The 27,707-nt window shown below is 45.2% G+C and overlaps 1 protein-coding gene across 4 annotated transcripts in view; it reads left to right on the top strand.

Annotated features, from left to right (window-relative positions):
• Positions 1–27,707, top strand: part of KCMF1 (potassium channel modulatory factor 1) — a 1,043,135-nt gene that overhangs the window by 663,061 nt on the left and 352,367 nt on the right. The window lies entirely within an intron of this gene.

Genomic DNA, 27,707 nt, shown 5'->3' with positions numbered 1-27,707 from the left:
TGTTAAAATGTAATAGTGACGATCAGCTCCTTGTCAGCCGATAAAACGTATTTCACATTAGATTTACCAATGAAGCAGAATTATATGATTTTTGCTATAGATGGGGACTGGAGATTATCACGGAATACTTTGAACAACAACAGCATGCTTTGCACTGCGGCTCCTCAATTCACATCCCTGCTTAGTACCTCAGTGTAGTTCGAGACAATCAAATATAAAGTGTCTTGGTTAACATCTTTCAATCGGTAAAAACCTCACATTAAATGTCCATATCATTGTAGAATTAAAAGGTCTGGTAGCATGTGTAACTTTTAATTAGCATTGTAAAAGGTAATTATTATTTTGACATATGTTGTTATTCATTTATTGAGATGGATGAGGGCTTCTGCTTGTAATAATGTTGATGTTCTTGTGTCTGTAGTAGTCATTGTATTTGTCTAAAAGGCCTGGCTCGTGGCCAACAGGGTTCTGGGACCAGATCAGTTAGTCAATTAATAAATGAAAATACCTACATAAGTAATATACGTTATTAGTTAACATTTCTTCAGCTTTTCATCTAATGTTCTGTATATGCATTACATTTTTCTTTTTCCGTGGTTACCTCATCATTAATTGTGCCACGTGTGATAAAGGTTATTAACTGATTAACCGGACTGCAGTAATAATGTGAAGGTTTTTAATCCTGATTTGCTGTACCTGGTTATTAGAAAACATTCCTACAATGATACGATAAATTAGATGGGGGTAAGCCTGCTTTGCAGTGACAAACTCTGTTACTGTTGGGGGTGGGAATGTGATGCAAGTGGTGGCTCTGATTGCAAGAATCTGATTGGCTGCCACCGCTTGCTTTATCACGAACTTTTAAACAAGATTTTCTAAAATATCTTTAATATGACCTTAATGTAAAAACACGCTGAATGGTAACTATATAAGGTAATTTACACATTCAGTTACCCTTTCAGCATGTTTTTCATTAAGTTCAGCTAAAAATTCGGATGCCAGTTTCTCACGCTTGTGTAAGGCACTCGGGGGTAACGACTTCAAATTACTATCTTCTCATGGCATGCTCGGTGTTAAGCACAGAGGCGCCATGAGAAGGTACTCGGGGTTAATGAGTTAATAACTATCACTTCCGCAAAAATAATTTCTGAACTTCAGGCTTTCATCAAAGACTCCTTCATTTTCCATAAAGGCATACTTTATGTACATACCCTTCTTTATATACCTAAAGTGGTTTCTGTATCTAACATTAACCAATACTTTAATTTACTAGTTTTCTTTCCAAATTTTTCAAACAAAGGAAAGTGCATGCAGCATCTCCTGAATTTGCACAGGCAATTAGGGTTTTATCTACACAGAGTGAAACAAATAAGAAAAGCAGATCAGTTGTTTGTACCCTTTTCATTAAATTGACTTTGGTTATCCAGTTTTACAGTGGCTAGTTAGATCACTGATTTCTTGGATCTGTTGTCAGCCAGGCATTTCCTTACCAAGACTGCCTAAAAGCCCACTCAGCTATCCATGGCCACTTATTCTGCTTTTTGCTCAAGAACTTTTATTGATTGTGCAGTGGCCACAAGGTCCAGTGCTCATACCTTTGTTACTCCTTAAAAAAATTAGATCTAATATCCAGAAGCCAAGATGCCATTTGCTCAGCAGTTCTTCAGAATATCCTTCCATGAGGGCCACCCAGGATCAACGTAGTTGGTGACTGCCATTTGTTGAGGAAGAGTGAAAGGGACAGCATCAGATTTAAAAGTTGTGTACTCACCATAGCTAGGCATCTGTGTTGTCCATTTTCATCCTCCTTCAACCCCTCTTTCTTAAAATTGTCTGGAGGAACCTGTTGGAATAATTATTGGAACTTGTTCCAAGTTTGAGCCCTATTCTTTGTAGGGTCTATAATAAATCATCGACCACTTAACTTGCTGAATGCCTAAACATCGACAGCTAAGGGTCGAAAACTAACAATGTCGAACTGCCAGATGTTATGTGATCCTATCTCGCCTACATTCTGACTGATGGGTTCGGAGCCGATCCCTCGGCTCCGACTCGGCACGCTTATGCTATAGAGCGAGGCCTCTAATTGGCTGAGCTATCTTTATCCCAGGATGCACCACCACTAATCCCCCAGATCTCGTTTGCCGCTTACAGAGCTTGGACGTGGTCTCAACATTGGCTGGGCTAAGTACTATATTTATAGTCTCTTTTCCTGTCAGTAGTTCACTCATTTCAACCCAAAAGCTGTTTTAACTGCTATTTTTTGTGTACGAGTGTGTTTCTTGTTGTTTCATTAAGTTTTGCTTAATTTTTCCTGTCAGAGAAGGTTCCGTTAAAGTTAGAGGGGCCTTCCCCTGTACTAACTACTTTAGTGGTTGTGTGTGGGTCAAGTACCCGTTTGAGTTAGAGGGTCTTGACCCTCCTTGTTTCCCTTTTCCTTTCTTTCTTACTGTTCTTGTGTAAAAAAAAAAAAAAAAAAAGTTCTTTAGTTAATATTTTCGGAGTTAGTGTTTTTTGGTGTATACAAACGCTTAATCTACTGTTGTGGTATATTTTTTCTACATTATGTCTAAAGAACATAAACCCCCCGGATTTAAAAAGTGCACGAGGTGTGGGTTCAAAATGTCCATAACGGACGACCACTCCTCGTGCGTCTATTGTCTTGGCGCCAAACATCTACAGGAATCGTGCAGTGTATGCCATGCGTTTTCCTCCAGAGTCCTCCAGGAGAGGAAGAACAAATTGATCCTCAAAGGATTAATTAAGCCTTCCTTTGAGGAGGCTTTGTCTTCCTCTCCTTCTCCTTCTAAAAAGAGGAAAGCGCCGGCTCCGACCAGTCAGTCGGATCCGACGGCTAAGAAGACTAAGCAGACTTCTCCATCGGCTCCACGGACTTCGGAGCCGAGGTCGGAACGGTCTGCCTCGATGCCTCCAGCCTCGACCCTCTGGTTTGGAGCCGAGGTCTGGGGCATCGAGGCGGGTCACCCTCATCGGCTCCACTGATATTGGAGCCGATAAGGGTCATCGGCTCAGACACTTCCCCCTCGGAGCCGAAGTCCTTATCGGCACCGAGGGAAATTTCTTTGAAGGTTTCCTCGGAGCCGATAATTGTTGAGTCCTTTCGGAGCCAGTCCCCGAGCCCTTCGGAGCCGATGGAGAAATCGGTTCGGGCCCGATCGGTATCCTCGAGATCTTCCAGGATGTCTGATTCGGACATCGACAGGGTGCTCCTTCGACTCTTCCAGTCTCCGGTGTTTCAAAAGATGGTTTCGGCTCCAGCCCAGTTGGCTTCGGAGCCGATGGTCCACTCCCTTACTGTACTTCCTCCTCCAACAGCTTCGGCACCGTTGGAGCAGGTGTTGGTGGAACCAGTGGAGGTGTTAGGGTCAGGCCCGACCCTTGCTCCGGCTCCTGGGTCGGAGTTCAGTGCACGGACTTCTTCCTTCGGCCCTGGGGGGGAGGCTTCGGGATTGATACCTTCGGTCCCAAGTCTCCCTCTTGGTGCGTCGGCGGCGGGAGTACCGTCCACTGTCGTGGCCACGGAGGGGGGACCTTCCCAGGATTCTGGTGGTCCCGCCTTCAGGGCTATGAGGAGTGCTCTAGCCAAATCTTCATTGGCTACCTCCACAGTTTCCCCAGCTCCTTCCCTACATTTGGAGACTGGGTCGTTGGCAGTTCCCCTGTCCGCAGACAGCGGAGCCCCTGGGCCTCAGGTTACCCCCGCTGGGGTTTCTCCCCCTCCTGGAGGTCCTTCCGAAGCCTCTTCGGAAGAACCTCCCAGGAAGAAAACGTGCAAGAGGAAGCACGTTGACTCCCCTGACGAGTCTTTGACATCTGACACCGATCTCGATGATGCAGAGGGGTCCCCCAAGTCGTCCTCGGATGATGTCTCCTTTGCAGACATCCTGGAAGCCCTAAAACAACGAGGCGGCTGGCAGTCCAAACCTCCCTCTGCTGATGAGTCGGTGTTCCTGAAGGCCTTCGGGGCTCAGCTCTCCGCCTCCTGGGTGTCTCCGCCCTTCGACAAGCTCTTGGATTTGATCTGTCGAAGGGCGTGGGAACACCCGGACTCTGTGGAACCGGTGCCCGCTCGTCCAAACAAATTTCTTTCGGCGCCCCCAGATAGAGAGTTCCTTACAAAAGGTGTGGCTGTGGATGCTATGGTGGTGGCATCTGCTACACAGCAGGATGTAGCAGAGGCTTCTACGTCCGTCCATCCTCCTAATAAGGAGTCTAGGAGCATGGATCGGTATGGCAAGCGCACCCTAAGTTCAGCGGCCTTTACCCTGAGGTCTTTGAACTACCTGACGCACTTTACGAGATTCCAGATGGATCTGATTAAGGAGCTATCCGATACCCTCTTGGGTAACCTGCCTGAGGAGCTGGCCCAGACGGTTGGATCTCAGCTGGCTACAATGTCATCCATTTCGAACTCGTCCATGAGGCTCATTTCATGCGGCGAAGGCGAGTAGAGCGGCGGGTACAGGCATTGCTCTACGGAGACAAGCCTGGCTCCGCCTGTGTCATTTTGCGGAGGCCTAAAAGTCTTCATTCGCCAACGCCCCCTTTGATGGGTCCTCCCAGTTTGGGCCCAAGGTGAAAGACACACTTACCCGCTGTGAACAGGAGGGTAAGACTCTGACTGCCGTAGGGGCACGATTTTCCACTCCCTTTCGGCCTTATCCCAAGGCTAAAAGAGTAGGGAAGATGTGGTTCCGGAGATCGCAGAAGTCTTACCCCTCTCAGCAGGAAGGTTCCCCCTCCAGAGGCAGAGGAGGGGGAAATTCATCAGGAAGACGCCGTCCCAGAGGCGGCAGAGGCCCCCGCAACACTGGAGACCGCGAGTCCTTTCGTGGCTCTTCAGCTTTTCATAGTCCCTGAGGGATTGCCCGACTGTGCTGCTCCGGAGCCAGTCGGGGGTCGTCAAGCACCTAAAGGCCTGGGAAGGGATCACTCAGGACCGATGGGTGCTTCGAATTATCGCCGGAGGTTACTCCATCCCATTCTGTTGTCCCCCCCCGCAGTCCAAAAGAATCCCGGACCCGCCACCCAGTCAACGGGATACCGCAGCCGAAGAAATTTCAAAACTGCTGCAAAAAGGAGCCATCCAACGGTCCCGCAGACCAGATCGGATTAGGGACTTACTCAAGATTCTTTTTGGTGCCAAAAAAGACCGGGGACTTGAGGCCCATTTTGGACCTAAGCAACCTAAAACCGTTCAGTCAAGAAGTCCAAGTTCCGAATGGTCACTTTACAAACCATTCTCCCATTGTTGGAGAAAGGTGTTTGGATGTGCTCCATAGACCTCAAGGACGCGTATTACCATATCAAAATACATCAAACGTCCAGGAGACACTTGCGCTTCAGCCTAGGAGGCAGTCATTTTCAGTTCCGTGCGCTGCCCTTTGGTCTCACCACAGCCCCCAGGGTGTTCACCAAATGCTTGGGAGTAGTGACTGCTCACTTGAGGAGTCTAGGATTCCAGGTGTTTCCGTACCTAGATGACTGGCTTCTAACTGCCACCTCCAAGCATCTACTTCTACGGAGCCTACAAGCCACAACATCACTGGGCAATTCCCTCGGAATCACCTTCAATTGGCCAAAGTCTGTGTTACGGCCATCTCAAAGAATAAGATTCATAGGGGCAGAGATAGATTCAAACCAGATGCGGGTCTATCTACCTGCAGACAGAATTCAGATCATACAAAATCATGTTCGAGCCTTACTCCCCAGGTCCAAAGCCCCAGCCAGAATGGTCATGCAGCTATTGGGATCGATGTCTGCCACAGTTCTGCTAGTTCCCTTGGCAAGGTTACACATGAGAATCCTCCAGTGGCTTCTTTCAACTCAGTGGTCCTTTCAGGAACTCCCTCTCAATCATCTAATATGGATCACAGAATCTTGCAGACGGGACCTTCGCTGGTGGCTAGTGTCCTCCAATTTGGATCAGGGACGACCCTTTGTTCTTCCTCCTCCGGCCACTTTGACCACGGCCGCCTCCCAGACGGGTGGGGGGCATTCCCTGGGCAGGTCAGTCCAGGGCAAATGGCATCCGGAAGAGACCTCTCTCCACATCAACATCCTAGAAATGAGGGCAGTACTCCTGTCCCTTCAAGCCCTTCACTATTACCTCCCTCAGGGCGTAATTGCTGTTCACTCAGACAACATGTCAGTTGTCTGGTACCTGAACAAACAGGGAGGGACCAGATCCTATCCTCTTTGCAGAGAAGCGATGAGGGTCTGGGAATGGGCAGTCTCGACCAAACGCTTCCTAGTGGCTACTCACATACCGGGCAAATCCAATGTCATAGCCGACAGGTTGAGCAGAACCATCCTCTCTCCTCACGAATGGTCTCTGAACATGACTATTACAAGACAGATTTTCAGCGAATGGGGGGTTCCGTGCTGCGACCTCTTCGCGACTCCTCTGAATGCGAAGTGCAAAGATTTTTTTCTCCCTAACCCCGGCTCCGGGGAAGAGCCCCATGGACGCGTCAGTCCATCCTTGGCCCACCGGCCTGCTTTATGCCTTCCCTCCAGTTCCTCTCCTACCCAGGGTAATTCAGAAGGCATCTCTCTTAGGGAGCAAGATGATCTTAATTGCTCCTTACTGGCCTCGTCAAGTCTGGTTTCCCTATCTTCGGAAACATGCTCTGGAAGGTCCATGGTTCCTGGACCAGGTCCCAGACCTACTGATTCATCAGTCGGGACTACTACACCAGTCCCTACACACATTAAAATTGACGGCCTGGCTCCTCCTCTTCCGACCATAGTCAGGAGACATGCACTAGACCCAGATGTAGTGCACATATTGTCTTCAGCCCACAAGTCTGCTACGAAGAAACTGTATTCTAGCAAATGGAAAAGGTTTGTATCTGGGCTCAACTCCGGGGCCTGGACCCCATTTCTACTCCCGTGGCAGAAGTACTCAAGTTCCTGACCTCTCTTTTCAACCAAGGCTCTTCTGTTTCTACCATCAAAGTACAATTGGCAGCGAATTCTAATTTTCATGAATCCATAGACCCACCCTTAATGAGCAACAGGTTGTGTAAGACCGTCTTGAAAGGTGCTGCTCTATTAAGACCTCCGGTTTCTCATCCTGCACCTCCTTGGGATCTCGATATAGTATTACGTGCCTTGACTTTTTCCCCTTTGAACCGGCAGCTACCTGTGATCTAAAGTTTCTATCATGGAAGACAGCTTTTTTAGTGGCAATTACTTCAGCCAGAAGGGTTTCAGAACTTCAAGCTTTGTCAGTGAAACCCCCATACTTGGTTTTTCATACAGACAGGGTTTCCCTCAGACCAAATCCTTCTTTTGTTCCTAAAGTCTGTTCTACTCTATGCTTGCAACAGTCATTAGAGCTCCCAGTTTTTTTCCCAAAATACTCCAATAAAGCGGAATTTATTTTCCACACACTAGATGTCCACAGGCAGTTACGTTTTTATTTGGATAGGACCAAACGATCAGTTGTTTGTGTCCTTTGCAGAAAACAAATTGGGCATCGCGGTCACAAAGGTCACTATTGCCAAATGGATCAGGGACTGTATTACTCAAGCTTATATTTATTCTAACAAAGAGCTTTCCACCTCTGTCAAGGCTCATTCTACAAGGGCTATGGCTACTTCGGAAGCATTTCATTCTAAGCTTGCTATTGGTGACATTTGTGCTGCAGCTACATGGTCTTCCCCGCACACCTTCATTTCTCACTACAAATTAGATGTGGCATCTAGAGGACGAGCTTCATTTGGTTCCACAGTGCTCAGGAGTGTTTTCCAATGAGCCACCCGGGATTTAGGCGCTAGGGACGCTGTCCCATCAGTCAGAATGTAGGCGAGATAGGATCACATAACATCTTTTAGTTATGTACTCACCATAACTTCAGATGTTTGGGATCCATCTCACCTACATTCTAATAACCCACCCTCCTTCCCCCTTCCTTGGAGATCAGAGGATATCAGAAGGTCCGAATCCTGTTTCATCTTGAAACATCTAACAATGTTATATAAACAAGCTGTGCATGTGTGCATGAATGCGGACAAACAAGATCTGGGGGATTAGTGGTGGTGCATCCTGGGATAAAGATAGCTCAGCCAATTAGAGGCCTCGCTCTATAGCATAAGCGTGCCGAGTCGGAGCCGAGGGATCGGCTCCGAACCCATCAGTCAGAATGTAGGCGAGATGGATCCCAAACATCTGAAGTTATGGTGAGTACATAACTAAAAGTTAAGCAAATTCTTTCATCGGGAAAATTCTAAGCTGTAACCAAGTGGGGGGCTTCACCCCCCCCCACCTCCCCCCTAACTAAATGTTCCAACTCTGAGATCGCTCTACATTGGGGAAAGGGCAAACTCCCAATAATTGCCAACCAAATTCTTTCCAGATGAAAGAATTCACTTAACTGGCCTTTCAATATTGTCAGTTTTCAACCCTTAGCTGTCGATGTTTAGGTAGTTTGACATACTAAGCGGTCGATGAAATAATGTAGACCCTCTTTGTACTATCCCTTTTCTTTATCTAATTTTGGAAATCTTATAGCAGCAAACTCCATCTGAGGTATAGAGGAGGGACTAGGGCATTATGGGTAGAAGGGGTTGCTCAAGAGTTAGACCCAAAGTCTAAAGTATACGGCCAGGTTGGATCCGAGGATTGGGTCTGTAACCCATTTGTTGAGGAAGAATGAAAATGGATAACAGATGCCTAGTTATGGTGAGTACATAACTTTTAATTTCTGCCACCCTGACCTTTAAGTCATTAAACAGACTTGCATCATAAAATGAGCATTTTGTTTGTTCTGGAGTAGAGCACTGATCTGCATAGACTTTTCAGACGCTGCCCAGGAGTGGTGTCTGGTTAAGTGACTTCCTCAGAGTCACACAGGCAGTGGAGGCTGAGGGAATCGGACCTTGAACCACTGGGCCATAGGAAACAGCTACTTAATCTTCTAAACCAACTCCCAGAAATGTCCTCGGGCAGCTTCTGGGGGTGTAGGATGAAGTCTTAAAGTTGTCTTTACTTCAAAACAAGCTACCCGAAATGAAGTGTAGGTATGCTGCTGTGGGTACAGCATCCAGGTGCTTCAGTTACATCTTCAGCCTTAAGAAGACGCTTCTCCTTGTGAGGGCTCGGTCCCCTCTCTGACTGTGTTAAATGCACAGCTCCTGAATGTTACATTAGACAAAAGAACTGATCTGTGAACCTCGTATTTACATTGTGGTCAAAACATTGATGGATAAATTGAATACAATGGAGTCTATTAGACACATGTCCCATCTTTCCCTCCCAAATGCATTTCGAATTATCAGTCTAAACAAGGGCCTTTTTAACTGAAGGCAAGTCAAGGGTAATTGAACTAAAGGAAAGAAGGCCAGTCAAAAGACGAGCTGTCAGCAAATGGACTGAGGGAGATGTATGTTCTTGGCAAGCTCCTGCCAAGTAACAGCTGTGGCTGCACCAGCCTTCTTCCTCTCCTAAGACAAAATGTATACTCTGGCCTTTACATTGTCCTGATTCTCCACCCTCTTAGAGCCCCAAAATAGTGGGGGCTGATGGGCCTCCTGTTTTAACAGTGGTACAGCTTAATCGGAGCCCAGTGGGTCTTGAATAGTTTCCAAGGGCTGCAAGCTATAGATGTTCTTCATCTCACATTGCTGCAGTCCTTACATATGGGTAGTCCGCTGTCCTCGGTCGGCCCGAATACCAAAGTATTAGGCTGACGTCGGTCAAGGCGCTTAAAACTGACATCAGGACGTCAGGGTACAAAAGCGCATGACCGACGTCATATCCTCAAGTCTTTTTTGCCGCATGGTCCGATGCAGAAGCAGCGTTGCAAGTGCCGTTCGGCGTTCTGAAATTTTTCGAGTTCGGAGTTTCAGACCGAATCCAAGTTGGCTAAGTACCCGTTGGGAATATTTTGTTTTTTCTTGCCTCAGTGTATTACCGGATGTCAGAAAAAGTGAATAACTGTATTTCTTGTGGGAAACAGATACCGCATAGGGATTATCATTCTTTGTGCATTCCTTGTTTGGGGCCTGAGCACGGCGTTGTTGGGTGTCGCTTTTGTGCTAGATTCAATAAGCGCACTATTAGCGAAGGTTAGATTGTGCTAGGCTGGTCTTGATGGCGGTGCAATTATAATATGCCGTCGGACTCTCCGGCGCCCGCTTCTGAAGAAGCGCAAAGACAAAACAGGTAAACCCAGGCAAGATGAGTCGTCCGTTCGGACGCCGGTTCTTTAGAGCTTCAGTGGAACCGGTGGTTCCGGAGACTTCTCTGGAGTCTCAGGGGGAGACTTTGATTTTGCAGGATGTGGCCTCTCTAGAGGCAGGTCAGGCTGAAGGGGCTTCTCAGGTTACTGTACTCCCCTCCCTTCCTAGGGTGGTTAGGCCCTCTCCTTCTGTTTCCAAGGCTTCTCCCAGAGGCAGGCCAGGTTTAGCTTCTGTTGGTGTAACTCCTAGTTCAGCAGGGTCTGTGCCTAAGAAGCACATGCTTAAAATGGCAGAAGATTTGATTACTCTGATTAGAGGTTCTTTGCCCCCTCCTGATAAGAGGCCTAGGGTGGAGCCAGAGTTGGGAAGTTTTGAGCAGGCTTCGGATGTTTCAGAGTCTTCGGCTGAAGACTTGCAGGAGTACTCTCCTTATTCTGATTCTGATGCAGATGATTCCACTCCTCCTGCTTCTCCTCCAGAGGATTTTTCTTTTTCAGAGACACTTCATTCTATGAGGGAACATTTTAAGTGGGAAGGTCAGGACTTCTCTGATTCTCGGAAGAGGCTTAGGGAATTTTTGCTTTTACCTCAACATAGGCCCTTGGCTATACCCCCTTTTCTGGATGTTGTGGAAGATGTATTTTCAGAGGCTTCACTTAATCCTGATTCTCTGCCCCCTGCGCCTGTTAAACCGGATAGGTATTACAGGGTGCCTGAGGCTCATAAATATCTTTATAAGAGTCCTAGGGCGGACCCAGAAACTATTAGTCAGGGACCTAAGGGTGTCAAGGCCTCTGTTGTAAAAAATCCGGTTCCTCTAGATAAAGAGGCCAGAGCTTTGGATAGATGGGGAAAGAAGGTCTATACATCTTCTACCTTAGCTATGAGGGCTTTGAATTGCCAGTTTCATATGTTGAAATATCAAAACTTTCTTCTTTCTCAATTGAGGTCTAAGGTGGATGCTCTGGCGGAAGGCATTGAGTGTAAAGAATTACAAGATTTGGTGCATGTCTCTGAACAGGTGGGTAAGCATTCATTACAATGTGGTTTTGATGCTGTGCAGGCCTCGTCTAGGGTGGCTGCCACTGGTTCAGTTCTTCGCAGGCACGCCTGGCTAAAGGATCAGAATTTATCTGACCATGTTAAGACAAGGATTTTGGATGCTCCTTTGCAGTCTGATGTGTTGTTTGGTTCACCTGTGGAGTCAGTCTTGAAGAAAATGGAAGACAAGGCTAAGTCTATGCAGGCTGTTAAAGATTTTTTGCAAGTTCAGCCTCCAAAGTTTAGTAAGAATTGGCCTGCTAAGGGGTGGACGTATCCTTCTTATGATTCTCAGTCTAGGGGTAGATCTAGACGTGGTAGGGGCAGAGCTCAGAGTTCTTTCAGACCTAGAACAGGGAGTTCACCTGCACAATCTTCGGGTGAGGGCAGGGGCCAGTCCTTTCGTAAACAGGCCCAATGACCTACCTTTTCAGCTGCCAGATCCTTCTTGCCTGGCAGCACCTTTGGGAGGAAGGTTGGCACTCTTCAAGGAAAATTGGATTTTGATTACCCAAGACAAATGGGTACTGGATATCATACACCAAGGTTACAAATTTTATTTCCATACCTTGCCTCCTTTCAAAGGTATGCCAGACGTCCCTCCTCAGCAAAGACTAGAGGCTCACAAACAAATTTCTCTACTACTTCAAATAGGGGCCATACAACCGGTCCCTTTGCCAGAAGTGGGCCTAGGAATTTATTCTCGCCTGTTTCTAGTACCAAAGAAAGGGAACACGTGGAGACCAATTTTGGATTTATCTATCCTCAACACATATCTGGACATTCCCAAGTTCAAAATGTTGACGTTACAACAGCTTTTACATCTGCTGGGCAAAGATCACTGGATGGTGACTCTGGATCTCAAGGAGGCCTACCTTCATGTTCCTATCAGGCTCAGTTGCAGGAAGTATCTGCGTTTTCGGGCTGGGACTTCTCATTATCAGTTCTCTGCATTGCCCTTTGGCTTATCTACTGCGCCCAGAGTGTTCACGAAGGTTCTGGCTCCACTGGTAGCTTTCTTCAGGCTAAGAGGAATACAAAACTATCCTTATTTGGACGATTGCCTGATTCTGGCCCAAGGAAAGGGCGAACTTCTTCATCATTTACAGTATGTGATGGCAGTGTTAAGATGCCTGGGGTATTCTGTGAACGAAATAAAGTCCAGTCTAGTACCCTCTCAGGACATGTGCTTTCTGGGTGTGAGACTGAATACAGCATCCCAGATGGCCTTTTTGACCCCGGACAAACAAAAGAATCTTTCTCTTTACTTTCACCAATTGTCTCGTCAGTCCAGGCTGACTGCAAGGACAGTCCTACAAGACTTGGGGTTCATGGCATCTTGTTTTCTGGTACTTCCCAATGCCAAACTGCATATGAGGAAGCTACAATGGTATCTCAAAAATGTATGGGCCTTAGCACTGCCAAGATATGGACACTGTCATTCAGATAATACCTTGCATTCAAAGGAATTTTTGTGGTGGGCTCAGGAATGTCACCTAAACAAGGGACTCTCTGTGACCCGACCAGAGGCGAGTCAGATTCTAACGACAGATGCCTCAGACAAAGCTTGGGGAGCTCATCTAAATGGAAAATGGGTACAAGACACGTGGCCTGCCAGACTTCAACATTTACATATCAACTTGAAGGAGATGTTAGCAGTCCAATTTGCATTGATAGCTTTCAAGGATTTACTTCTTCCAGGGCAGGTGTTGATTCAAACAGACAACACAACTGTTATGTGGTACATCAACAAGCAAGGGGGGACACATTCATATCCTCTATGCAGACAAGCAATGATTTTGTGGGAGACTGCTCTCAGTTTACAGCTAAATCTTCAGGCAAGGTTTCTGCCAGGAGCACAGAACTCCTTAGCAGATGTGTTGAGCAGACAAATTATGGATCCCCACGAGTGGAAATTGGATCCTCATGTATTTCAGAGATTGACAGTGTTATGGGGAACTCCAGACAGAGATCTGTTCGCTTCTCCACTAAATTACCAGCTGCCAAAGTTTTGCACAAAAAGGTTTCATCCAACAGCTTGGAAAGTGGATGCTCTCTCATTCAATTGGAGCAATCTTCCGTGTATGCCTTTCCTCCTCTGCCTCTCCTCCCAAAGGTACTCCTGAAGGTCAGACAGGACAAGCCAAACATGATTTTAATAGCTCGGATTGGCCTCGACAGCACTGGTACCCATTACTGAGAAGTCTGGCAGGAGCCTCCATGGCCTTTGCCTTCGATTCCTCACCTGCTGTCTCAGGAGAACAGTCATTTACTCAATGTCAAACTTCACTCTCTGCATCTAACAGCCTGGCATATTCTGTTTTAAACCCTGGAGGGTCTCAGCTTCCACAACAAGTTTTGAATGTTATTTTGGAGGCCAAAGGGCCTAGTACAAGGAAAGTTTACGCAGATAAATGGAGGAGATTTTTATTTTGGAGTACAGCAAAGGACTTTGATGTTTCTAAACCTAATTTAAGTGTTGCTCTACAATACCTTACTGAGTTATTGGACAAAGGTTTGTCTTTCTCCTCTATAAAGGTTCATGCTGCAGCAATTTCTGCTCACTATGACTGTGACCCACCATTATTTTCTCATCCTTTGTTTAAGCAATTCCTTAGAGGGCAAAGAATATAAGACCCCCGTAGAGCTCCTACTCCTGCTTGGGATCTCAATTTTGTGTTGGAGAAACTCACTCTACAACCTTTTGAGCCGGCAGCAACTGCAGAGTTGAAATATTTATCATGGAAGACTGCTTTTTTGTTGGCCATTACCTCTGCGAGAAGGGTTTCTGAGTTACAGGCCCTTATGGCAGTTGAGCCTTTCTTAATTTTTCACAAGGATAGGGTGTCTTTGCGTACTAACCCTTCTTTTATGCCTAAAGTGGATGTCCTTCATGGATGCATCTGCAGTCATAACAAGTGGGTTGTCCTGTCGTCAGGCAGCCCTGCAGTCGGCCGGATTCCAAAGTCCGGGTCCGGCTTCGGCTGATGTCGCCTCACCCGGCGTCATCTCTGTTGGTCTTGGGTATAAAAGCATCAGCCGGCCATTTTCCTCTGTCTTTCTTGCTGCGTGGCAAGCAGAAGCTGTTCGCAAGTGCCGGTCGGTCGGATCCAGAGATTACTTCTACCGAATACTACTTCGAAGACTTCTAAAGCTAAGTACCCCGTTGGGGACTCTTTCTTGCCTCAGCCGATGTCAGAAAAAGTTAACAATTGTTTAACCTGTGGGAAACAAATACCTCATAAAGATTTCCACTCTTACTGTCTGCCTTGTTTAGGCCCAGCCCACGACGTAGCAGCCTGTTCGCCTGTGCCTCTTTCAACCGGCAACGCTTAGGCGTCGGTCGGAGTTTGCAGAACAGTTTTTCGGTACTGATTTTGCGTACATTATGCCGTCGGATCCTCCGACTACCCAATCTTCAAAAACGCAAAGATAAAGACCGACACTTTCGCGGTCCGCGGTTTCGGCCGAAACCCCCCGCAAATTCCTTTTTGTTTCATCTTTGGGAAACATCTAACAATGTTATATAAAACAAGCTGTGCATGTGTGCATGAATGCGGACAAACAAGATCTGGGGATTAGTGAGGTGGTGCATCCTGGGATAAAGATAGCTCAGCCAATTAGAGGCCTCGCTCTATAGTACAGTAAAGTGTGCGAGAATTCGGAGCGAGGGATCGGCTCGAACCCATCAGGTCAGGAATGTAGGCTAGATGGATCCCAAAACATCTGGAAGTTATGGTGAGTACATAACTAAAAAGTTAAGCAAATTCTTTCATCGGGAAAATTCTAAGCTGTAACCAAGTGGGGGGCTTCACCCCCCCACACCCCCCTAACTAAATGTTCCAACTCACAGAGATCGCTCTACATTGGGGAAAGGGCCCAAACTCCTCAATAATTGCCAACCAAATTCTTCTCCAGATAGAAAGAATTCACAACTGGCCTTTCAATATTGTCAGTTTTCAACCCTTAGCTGTCGATGTTTAGGTGTTTGACATATACTAAGCGGTCGATGAAATAATGTAGACCCTCTTTGTACTATTCCTTTTCTTTATCTAATTTTGGAAATCTTATAGCAGCAAACTCCATCTGAGGTATAGAGGAGGGACTAGGGGCATTATGGGTAGAAGGGGTTGCTCAAAGAGTTGACCCAAAGTCTAGAAGTATACGACAGGTTGGATCCGAGGATTGGGTCTGTCCAACCCATTTTGTTGAGGAAGAATGAAAATGGATAACAGATGCTCTGAAGTTATGGGTGAGTACATAACTTTTTTAATTTCTACCACCCTGACCTTTAAGTCATTAAACAGACTTGCATCATAAAATGAGCATTTTGTTTTGTTCTGGAGTAGAGCACTGATCTGCATAGAGCTTTTCTCAGACGGCTGCCCAGGAATTGTGGTGTCTGGTTAAGTGACTTCCTCAGAGTCACACAGGCAGTGGAGCTTGAGGAATTTCCGGACCTTGGAACCACTGGGCCATAGGAAACAGCTACTTAATCTTCTAAACCAACTCCCAGAAAATGTCCTCGGGCAGCTTCTGGGGGTGTAGGATGAAGTCTTAAAGTTGTCTTTACTTCAAAACAAGCTACCGAAATGGAAGTGTAGGTATGCTGCTGTGGGTACAGCATCCCAGGTGCTTCTTGAAGTTACATCTTCAGCCTTAAAGAAGACACTTCTCCTTGTGAGGGGCTCCGGTCCCCTCTCTGACTGTGTTAAATGCACAGCTCCCTGAATGTTGCATTAGACAAAAGAACTGATCTGTGAACCCTGCATTATTTACATTGTGGTCAAAACATTGATGGATAGGAGTGAATACAATGGAGTCTATTAGACACATGTCCCATCTTTCCCTCCCAAATGCATTTAGAATTATCAATCCGAGTCTAAACAAGGGCCTTTTGAACTGAAGGCAAGTCAAGGGTAATTGAACTAAAAGGAAAGAAGGCCAGTCAAAAGAGCGAGCTGTCAGCAAATGGACTGAGGGAGATGTATGTTCTTGGCAAGCTCCTGCCAAGTAACAGCCTGTGGCTGCACCAGCCTTCTTCCTCTCTAAGACAAAATGTATACTCTGGCCTTTACATTGTCCTGATTCTCTCACCCTCTTAGAGCCCCAAAATAGTGGGGGCTGATGGGCCTCCTGTTTTAACAGTGGTACAGCTTAATCGGAGCCCAGTGGGTCTTGAATAGTTTCCAAGGGCTGCAAAATATAGATGTTCTTCGTCTCACATTGCTGCAGTCCTTACATATGAGTAGTCCGCTGTCTCGGTGCATTGGCGAATACCGCAAAGTATTAGGCTGACGTCGGTCCAAGGCGCTTAAAACTGACATCTTGGGGCGGTCAGGGTACAAATGCGCATGACCGACGTCATATCCTCAGTCTTTTTTTGCCGCATGGTCCGATGCAGAAGCAGCGTTGCAAGTGCCGTTCGGCGTTACAGGGAAATTTTTCAAGTTCGGAGTTCAGACCGAATCCAAGTTGGCTAAGTACCGCGTTGGGGAATATTTGTGTTTTTTCTTTGCCTCAGTGTATTACCGGATGTCAGAAAAAGTGAATAACTGTATTTCTTGTGGGAAACAGATACGCGCCAGGGATTATCATTCTTTGTGCATTCCTTGTTGGGGCCTGAGCACGACGTTGTTGGGTAATAAGCTTTTTGTACTAGATTCAATAAGCGCACTATTAAGCGAAGGTACAGATTGTGCTAGGCTGGTCTTGATGGCGTGTGCAATTATAATATGCCGTCGGACTCTCCGCCGCCTGCCCTACGAAGAAGCGCAAAAGACAAAACAGGTAAAAACCCAGGCAAGATGGAGTCGTCCGTTCCGGACATAGCGACGGTTCTTAGAACTTCAGTGGAGACGGTGGTTCCGACGGCGAGAACTTCTCTGGAGTCTCAGGGGAGACTTTGATTTTGCAGGATGTGGCCTCTCTAGAGGCAGGTCAGGCCTGAAGGGGGCTTCTCAGGTTACTGTACTCCCCTCCCTTCCTAGGGTGGCTGTAGGCCCTCTCCTTCTGTTTCCAAGGAGGCTTCTCCCAGAGGTAGGCCAGGTTTAGCTTCTGTTGGTGTAACTCCCTAGTTCAGCAGGGTCTGTGCCTAAGAAGCACATGCTTAAAATGGCAGAAGATTTGATTACTGATTAGGAGGTTCTTTGCCCCCTCCTGATAAGAGTGCGCTCCAGGGGTGGGAGCCAGAGTTGGGAAGTTTTGGAGCAGGCTTAGGATGTTTCAGCAGTCTTGACTGAAGACTTGCAGGAGTACTCTCTCCTTATCTCTGATTCTCGATGCAGATGATTCCACTCCTCTGCTTCTCCTCAGAGGATTTTTTCTTTTTCAGAGACACTTCATTCTATGAGGGAACATTTTTAAGTGGGAAGGTCCAGGACTTCTCTCTGATTCTCGAGGAAAAGAGCTTAGGAATTTTGCTTTTACCCCTCACATAGGCCCTTGGCTATACACTTTTCTGGATGTTGTGGAAGATGTATTTTCCAGAGGCTCTTCACTTAATCCTGATTCTCACCCCCGCTTTGTTAAACCGGATAGGTATTACAGGGTGCCTGAGGTCTATAAATATCTTTATAAAGAGTCCTAGGGCGGACCCAGAAACTATTAGTCAGGGACCTAAGGGTGTAGGAGCCTCTGTTGTAAAAATCCGGTTCCTCTGATGAGGTTTTGAGCTTTGGATAGATGGGGAAAGAAGGTCTATACATCTTCTACCTTAGCTATGAGGGCTTTGAATTGCCAGTTTCATATGTTGAAATATCAAAACTCTTCTTCTTTTCTCAATTTAGGGGTCCTAAGGTGGATGCTCTATGAAGGCATTGGAGTGTAAAGAATTACAAGATTTGGTGCATGTCTCTGAACAGGTGGGTAAGCATTCATTACAATGTGGTTTTGATGCTGTGCAGGCCTGCGTCTAGGGTGGCTGCCACTGGTTCAGTTCTTCGCAGGGCACGCCTTGGCTAAAGGATCCAGAATTTATCTGACCATGTTAAGACAAAGGATTTTGGATGCTTTGGTCTGATGTGTTGTTATTTTGGTTCACCTGTGGAGTCAGTCTTGAAGAAAATGGAAGACAAGGCATAGAGTCTATACGGGCTGTTAAAGATTTTTGCAAGTTCAGCCTCCAAGTTTAGTAGGAATTGGCCCTGCATATAAGGGTGGACGATCCTTCTTCTTATGATTCTCGGTCACAGGGGTAGATCACAGACGTGGTAGGGGCAGGCTCAGTGAGTTCTTTCTTGGTGACCTAGAACAGAGTTTCACCTCCACAATCTTGGGTGAGGCAGGGCCAGAATCCTTTGCATGCAACAGGCCGCCCAATGTATTACCACCTTTTCAGCTGCCAGATCCTTCTTGCCTGGCAGCACCTTTGGGAGGAAGGTTGGCACTCTTCAAGGAAAATTAGTTTTGATTACCCAAGACAAATGGGTACTGGATATCATACACCAAGGTTACAAATTTTATTTCCATACCTTGCCTCCTTTCAAGGTATGCCAGACGTTCCTCCTCAGCAAAGACTAGAGGCTCACAAACAAATTTCTCTACTACTTCAAATAGGGGCCATACAAGCGTTACTTTTACTTGAAAGTGGGCCTAGGAATTTATTCTCGCCTGTTTCTAGTACCAAAGAAAGGGAACCATGAGTGGGGAGACCAATTTTGGATTTTATCTATCCCTCAAGCACATATCTGGACATTCCCAGAGTTCAAAATGTTGATCGTTACAACAGCTTTTTACATCTGCTGGGCAAAGATCACTGGATGGTGACTCTGGATCTCTCAAGGAGGCCTACCTTCATGTTCCTATCAGGCTCCAGGTGCAGGAAGTATCCTGGATTTTCGCCGGGCTGGGACTTCTGTTATCAGTTCTCTGCATTTGCCCTTTGCTGGCTTATCTATCATGCGCCCAGAGTGTTCCGCGAAGCTGTTCTGGCTCCAGTGGTAGCTTTCTTCCAGGCTAAAAGGAGGAATACAAATCTATCCGCTTATTTGGAGGGGCCGATTGCCTGAGTTACAAGGCTGAAGGAAAGCGACTTAACTTCTTCATCATTTTACAGTATGTGATGCAGCAGTGTTAAGATGCTCTGGGGTATTCTTGTGAACGAAAATAAAGTCCAGTCTAGTACCCTCTCTAGGACATGTGCTTTCTGGGTGTGAGACTGAATACAGCATCCCAGATGGGCCTTTTGACCCCGGACAAACAAAAGAATCTTTTCTCTTTACACTTCACCAATTGTCTCGGCAGTCCAGGCTGACTGCAAGGACAGTCCTAAGCCTTGGGGGTTCATGGCATCTTGTTTTCTGGTACTCTCCCACGCCAAACTGCATATGAGGAAGCTACAATGGTATCTCAAAAATGTATGGACGCAGCACTGCCAAGATATGGACACTGTCATTCAGATAATACCTGCATTCAAAGGGAATTTTTGTGGTGGGCTCAGGAATGTCACCTAAACAAAGGGACTCTCTGTAGACCCCGACCAGAGTGCGTAGTCAGATTCTAAACGACAGATGCCTCAGACAAAAGCTTGGGGAGCTCATCTAAATGGAAATGGGTACAAGACACGCGTGGCCTGCCAGACTTCAACATTTTTGCTATATCAACTTGAAGGAGATGTTAGCTTAGTCCAATTTGCATTGATAGCTTTCAAGGATTTACTTCTTCCAGGGCAGGTGTTGATTCAAACAGACAACACAACTGTTATAATGGTACATCAACAAGCTAAGGGGGGACACATTCATATCCTCTATGCAGACAAGCAATGATTTTGTGGTGGAGACTGCTCTCAGCGTTTACAGCTAAATCTTCAGGCAAAGGTTTCTGCCAGGAGCACAGAACCCTTAGCAGATGTGTTGAGCAGACAAATTATGGATCCCCAATGAAAGTGGAAATTGATCCTCATGTATTTCAGAGATTGACAGTGTTATGGGGAACTCCAGACAGAGATCTGTTCGCTTTCTCCACTAAATTACCAGCTGCCAAAGTTTTGCACAAAAGGTTTCATCCCAACAGCCAAGTGGATGCTCTCTCATTCAATTGGAGCACTTCCGCGTGTATGCCTTTCCTCCTCTGCCTCTCACTCCCAAAGGTACTCCTGAAGGTCAGACAGGACAAGCCAAACATGATTTTAATAGCCTTCTTACGAGGAGTGGCAACCAAAGACATTATTGAGGCGGCTACTTGGACCTCCGTGCATACATTTGCCAAGCATTATAATTTGCCTCTTTATTCCAGATCCCGAGCAGGGTTTGCCACTGCTGTACTGCAAGGGATCCTAAACACACCATAATCTACCTTTATCTTCCTCCCTAGTTGGCTATGGTATTCTACCCACTTGTTATGACTGCAGATGCATCCATGAAGGACATAGTACAGTTTTGTACCTACCATAAATGTAGATGTCCGAACTGGATAGCATCTGCAGTCAGGATTACCTCCCTCCTTCCCTCTGTGGTACTCCTAGGGTGTTTACCCTCCTAATAGCTAGCTGTTGGGGAGTCTTTATGGTGTATTTGTTTGTATATATGTACATATATGCTTATTGTTGTGTTTACCTCTATCTATTTGGAAACATTGGCATCTATCCAAATTTTACCCTGCAAGAGGCCTACTGGCATCTGGGGCAAGAAACACTGAGGAAAATGGCGTGGGCTGATGCTTTTATACCAAGACCAACAGAGATGACGCCGGGTGGAGTGCGACATCAGCCGAAGCCGGACCCGGACTTTGGAATCCGGCCGACTGCAGGGCTGCCTAGCGACAGGACAACCCACTTGTTATGACTGCAGATGCTATCCAGTTCGGACATCTACATTTATGGTAGGTACAAAACTGTACTTTTCTAGTGTGGCTTTAAACCAAACTATTCATTTGCCTACTTTTTATGCAAACCCCCAAAATAAAGGGGAGAGGATTTTGCACACTTTGGATATACACAGACAGTTGTGATATTATTTGAGCAGAACTAAAGGGTTCAGGCAGTCTCAGCAGTTTGTTTCTTTTGCTTTGGGTTCTCAGGGCAAACCTGTTTCAAAACAAACTATTTCTAAGTGGATTGGTTTTTGTATTGCTTTCTGTTATTCCCATCATGGTAAGGAGATTCCAGCTGGGATTAGGCCTCATTCCACTAGGGCTACTGCCTAAGGGGGGTGGCTACTAAAGATATTTTGGAAGCAGCTACTTGGAGTTCAGTGCATACTTTCTCTAAGCATTACCACCTTCCACTTTACTCTAAATCTAGGGCTGGATTTGCCACTGTGATTTTACAGGGCATCTTGGCAGCCCCTAATGCTGTATAGTTTTGCCATCCTCCCTTACCTCTGCTTTGGGATTCTACCCATATGTAAGGACTGCAGCAATGTGAGATGAAGAACATAGTACAGTTTTGTACCTACCATAAATGTAGATGTTCGAAGATCCACATTGCTGCAGTCCAATTTACCCTCCCTCCTTCCCCTCTGTAGTTAGAGGTGGTGGTGTGGTTTGTTGTACATATTGTAAATATGGTTAGTGCAGGGGTGGTTGGTTATTTGGTTTTTTGGCTTTGGCCTTTCTTGTTAGGGCCTTCTGACATCTGGGGCAAGAAAAGACTGAGGATATGACGTCGGTCATGCGCTTTTGTACCCTGACGTCCTGATGTCAGTTTTAAGCGCCTTGACCGACGTCAGCCTAATACTTTGGTATTCGGGCCGACCGAGGACAGCGGACTACCCATATGTAAGGACTGCAGCAATGTGGATCTTCGAACATCTACATTTATGGTAGGTACAAAACTGTACTTTTCTCACTACCAAAAACGATGGGTTTGCCCCCCATCCCATGTGACCAAGAACAACTAATGAATTCAAGCCTAGTGAAGATACTGGCAAAGGGGGATTTAGAGAAAGTGTCTCCAAATTACGAAGAAAAAAGGGTTTTACTCAGTATTGTTCAAAGTTCCAAAACAAGACAGAACCAGGAGTCCCAATTTGGCCATTTCAAAGTGAAGTGATTTCAAGAAAGTGCTAAAATTCAAGATATTAACACTGTGGCCATATAACCTTATTTTAAGCCCTGAGTCTCGTAGTTATCTTAGACCATAAAGTTGCCTGTCCATGTATCCCCATGTTCAAGGATCACAGGCAGTTCTTTAAAATTTGTGCCATTGCCAGGATTTAGTGATGGTGCATTGCAGAACTAAGGGCATCCATGCTTATCCATACATTGGCAGCTGCTCTTCTGAGTCATGCCCAGACATTACAGGTAATCCTGATGGCTGTAGAGTATACTCTTCAACTGAGTAGGCTAGGATTTTCCCTGAAAACTCAGAAGTCAAGTTTGTGTCATCCTTAAATGGTGATTTTCCTTTGGATCCATCTGGACACCAGCTTGTGCAAGACATTCATCCCTGTGAAAGAAGTCCAATTTGACTGCCCTGTTCTAGAGCATGCCAGAGAAATCCAGTTCAACTGCCAGGCAGTCCCTGAGCTTACTGGGCTACATGATCTCCATCATTCTGATTGTTCCCCTAGCCAGGCTTTGTATTAGAAAACTGCATTGGTTCCTGAGGTACTGTTGGAACCAACAAAAAAGACTGCTTGGGAACTGGTACCAGTACTTCCCTGTTTTAAAAAATAAACTAAATTGCAGGTAAATACAGATCATAAAGAATGAAGGGAATGTGTTTCAGATCACCAGCCCCTAATCAAACCCAGACTTTTACAGATGCCTTGGATCAGTCTTGCAGAGCCCATTTCTTGGATGACGAGGCATAGGGCAGGTTGAATCTGCAAAAAAATGCATTGCATGTAAACCTAAAGTGATGGTGGTTATTTACTCCAAATGCATTTGAGTCTGTATTGATGCATGTGACTTTGAAGGTAGTAACCAACAATACAACAGTCATGTGATCCATAAACAAATGTAGGAGTGCATTCCTAATATTTTTGCAGACTAACCATGCAGGTCTGGGAACAAGCCCTAGTACACCTTCTCCTGTGAGCAACTTAGATCTCCATTGATAACTTGTTGGCAGTCTAGTTTAGCAGGATGTCTGCAAGCCCACAGAATTGGATGTTGCATAGGAACACCTTACTAGAAATTGTCAACAAGTGGAACGTCCCAGAAGCAGATCTCTTTGCTTCTCCATACCTTAGACAACCAAGGAAATGCTGCTCCAGAGTATACTACAGAGATGTCTGGCAGTGGATGCCTGTTTCTTTGATAACCAGGAAAGTGGGCTGGTACAAGACCCTTTTCAGCCATTATGCGAGCCACACAATTGTTACTAGTATAACCAGCATTAGGAAGCGATGCCAAATGTCCATTTTACAAAAATGAGTACTAAAGTATATAACATAATAAATGAATAGATGCATTGTGATAAGTACGCAGTTGAGTGTAAGTATGTAAAGACATTTACAAAGTATAATTCTGTAGCAGACACTGATATTTAAATGCACTGAAATAGGGGACACGTCATTCAGGGATTGACTCTCTAGTGAGCATAGATTAACCAGCATATCAAAAAAGTAATTTATACAGTAGTACATGTTCCTTCCATCTTTTCTTAAGTAATGTGATATGAATTATAGGAATAATGGGAAATGCAATGCTTTTGGACCAGAGGCTAAATGTGCATTGCCAATACCCACGTATAGGCTCTGCTATTTTCTTCAAGGAGGGCAAGACTTAGAAGTCCTGGAGTAAATTTTAGGGTACTCATCCAGTTGCCTGAGCTATATTGAAAGGCAGACAGAAACTTGTGTTGCTGTATTCCAGCTTAAGGGGTGGTTGTGTCTTTCGGCTTTTCACAGATAGGGGTCGCCACAGCGGAACTCCGTTCCACTAATGATTGGCAGATTTTTACATGCCGAGTTGCCAGCCCTGACGCACAACCTTCAATGAAGGTACGCCCATTCACCCATGTCTCCACGCAGAAGACGCTCTAGCTGAGAATCGAACCGGACAGCGTCTTACTGTGAGGCGACAACGCTACCGCAGCACCACCACCACAGTGTCAAGGGGCGAAGTGTTAATTTCTTAAGGCAGGTTGTTCTGTGCTGCAGGGACTAGCTTGCTGATGTAGTTTAGTAGAATTATTGTTTCTAAGGGGTTAAGAGGAATCTTAAACACTTCATTTGCCAGAGGTAAGCAGTAACCTTCCCTTAAGCATTTTAAAAGTGAACACATTCAGGAGATAGCTAGACCTAGCAGAGCTAAGAAGTCATTTAGCATATTGAGTGGAAGTACAGTAGTGATCAATGGAGTTTGCAAAGTTAAAGGATATTAAAATGTTTTTGGTTTGTAAGATTATTATGGGTAGTGAAAGTGATGACGGGTAAGGGGTAGTCACCCTTGTTTGACGCCTGTATTTTGTGTAGCATGTCGAGTAAGTAGACACAGTATATTGTAGGCAAGTGTTTAGTTCCTGTATGATTGTGAAAAGATCATCTTAAAGTTCCCCAGGGTGCCATTGTTGTCTTTTAAACAAAATTGTTGTTTTGTAAATGGGAATATAGTACCTACTGGTCACTGATATTGGAATCTGAAATTATATTTTAGCTTTACCAAGGGTTTGGAGAGAGATTGAAGAACCATACATGTGTCTTCCTCCTTTTGGTGGTAATTGTTTGACATTACACGTCTGTCTTGACATCTAGAACTTTATGATCTGTATCTTTTCACTTTAGCATTCCACTCCACTACCCCCCCCCCCATACCTAGAAAGAAATTCCTTTGCGAGAGAAATTGGAGTAAATCCCCTGATAAGACTAAAAAGCTGTGTAAAATAAGATGTCCTTTCCTGTCACTGTTGTAGTGTTCCTTAAAGGGATATCCTGTCGAGGATAGCCTTATGTCCAGCCAACATGCCAAAGCCTTGGGCCATTTTAAGTGCCGTGTCAGACGCATGTCCTACTTCTGTAGCGTAAGTTACATAAGTGACATGTGACCATTATGGTATCATCTACTTTGCCACCAGTTTGAATGCATTTTTTTTTTTTTTTTTTTTAATTTAGTCTGTAAGCTATCGAGCCAAAGGCAAATAGTCTCCCATTGGGGACCCTTCCTTTTATTTCTCTTCCTCATGAGTGGATGCCTCATGGGGAAGTTTTCCTGAACACTGTCCATCAGTGGAATAATCCTGGAGTAAATCTTTCTCCTCTCTGAACAGTAAACTTACCAGGTTCTGTTCCAGAGTGCCAAGTCTTTTTGCTTGGAAAGTAAGAATACATGTTTTTTTTTTTTGGACGGGGTGTTCCCGTGCTTATCTCCCACTTCTAAAATCTTGCTGACGACTGATTTTTGGCCCAGACAGCATTGGTTCCCCCTTCTGTTTCACCTAGTTAGGGGCAGTCGCCGCAAGTTACGTGACCCAGATGGATATTCTCACACAAGACAAGGCCACTCTTGTTCACCATCTTCCCACCCTACAGTTGAGACTCTGGGTGATGGGGTTTTACTTCCTTTTTGACACCAATTTTTTGAGGACTTGCTTTTAGGCTTTGCAGGATACCAGAAAACCCACTAGTAGAAAATCTTATGTTGCTAAATGGAAGAGATTTTCTGTCTGCTGTCTCAAAATGAATAGGACCCTCCATTGATGAGCATTCATACATATGTCCTTCCTTATCAGTGTTGCAGTATTCTTTACTCTTAAGACATCCTGCCAAGGATGTCTTAATGTCTGGCCAGTTGCCAAAGCCTTTACATCTCCCAGGCATTGTACATCAAATGTATATCTTGCGTGCAAGGTATAAGGTACATATGTAATGTACGTATGCCTAATCCTCGAAGCTGAAGTCATGGTAAGTACATATCTTTTGTTTATGATAAGATCTTGTACAACTGGTACTTTCTTAAAAAGTGTACTCCACCTGAAACCTCTAAGGAATGCTTTCCCTCCTGCTTGAGACCTCAACTCTCTGCTGGAAAAACTCAGTCCCACCTTTTGAACTAGCAGCATCTGCCTCTTAAATTCTGTACTTGAAAAACTATTCTCCCGGTAGTGCTCACTTCAGCCAGATGAGTTGCCGAGCTACAACCCTTTATGGCAATCCCTCCCTTCCTTATTTTTCTTGAGGACAGCACGTCTTTTAAGGGCCAGCTGTCAGTCATACCATAAATCTTCCCAGTTTCCTCCCTAATCCACAAAATAAGGCAGAGTGTGTTTTAAGTTCTCTGGATGTGCACAGAAGGCTCAGGTTCTATCTGGATAAGACTAAGGATATTCATAAGTCTGACCCATTGTTTCTTTTTCCAAGATTCCAAGTTAGGAAACCTAGCCTCAAAGCAAACTATTGCTAACTGGATTTCTACATTAATTTCCTTTTGCTACAGTCAACATGGCATATTTTACCTTCTCCAGCAAAGGGTCATTCTATTAAAGCAGTGGCCTCATCTGGAACCTTTTACCAAAGGGATTGACTCGAGCAATTTTAGAAGCAGCTGCTTGGTCTTCTCTGCATACATTTCTTAAACATTAGAGTGGATGCTTTTTCTAAATCCGTAGCTGCCTTTACCAGGTGAGTTCTTTTTGGATTACTAGAGAGCTCTATCTCCTTTCCATCCTGCTGTCATACCTCTTAAGCTTTGCAAATCATGTAACAGTTTGGAATACTACAGAAGTGACCTAAAGCGTTCCCTCTTTGATTCTTCCTCTTTCCATCATGGACTGAGGGAGATTGCTATCTTTCTGTGTCTTCCCTCTTAGCTGACCATTTTATTTGGTCTCTTAGGCGTCTTCAGGCTTACTGGGTTGGAGAGAGTCTTGGGGATTTAACTTCTGGTTATATACCCTTATGCTCATGGGCTGAGGCCATATGTCAGACATATAGCTCTTTGGAAGGTTGTCTTTGGTACCCCACTGGACATCTAGGTTATTTGGCTAGGTAACCTAACAGTGTGGAATACTGCAGCAGTGATCAGTAGGACATCTACCATTATGCCAAGTTCTTACAGAACTGTACATTTTGCCACATTCTTAAAGTTCTGATTTGTAAGGATTTTTCAAGCAGGGATCCAGTCCTGACTATAAAGACTTGAGCTTTGGAGTGTCCGCCCATCCTTACTGTTAGCTTAGGTATTTTGCATTATTTTTTTTTTTACTTTATCTGTGTAGTTTGAATTTTTGAATGATGCATCTACATTCTCTGGCTTGCATTTTGTATCGACTGATTTTTTGTATTTAGTGCACATTTAAGGCAGCAGTTACATCCTCTGCTTAGATTTGTTCATGTTTATTACTTGTGCATTAGGTCTGCTTTTTCAGTCTCTGGATGTATTGCTATATATTTAAAAAGAAGCAGCTTGATTTGAGACATTGCTACACCGATAATGACAAAAATATCAATTTGTATTTGGGTGGTTCTGCCCTCTTTTCTTGCTTTACAGCTGCTTTGCAAGGGGAGCTTCCACAGAATTAAGAAAATATAGCACTGTCAGTTTGGCATATATTGAGTATTTGAAGTTTAGAGAAGA

The sequence above is a fragment of the Protopterus annectens genome, chromosome 17.part0, assembly GCF_019279795.1.
Source record: "Protopterus annectens isolate FY-2018-M chromosome 17.part0, PAN1.0, whole genome shotgun sequence".
In the NCBI taxonomy this organism is placed as follows: Eukaryota; Metazoa; Chordata; order Ceratodontiformes; family Protopteridae; genus Protopterus; species Protopterus annectens.
The sequence above is the reverse complement of the archived record's forward strand: the minus strand, read 5'-3'. Positions and strand labels throughout refer to the sequence as shown.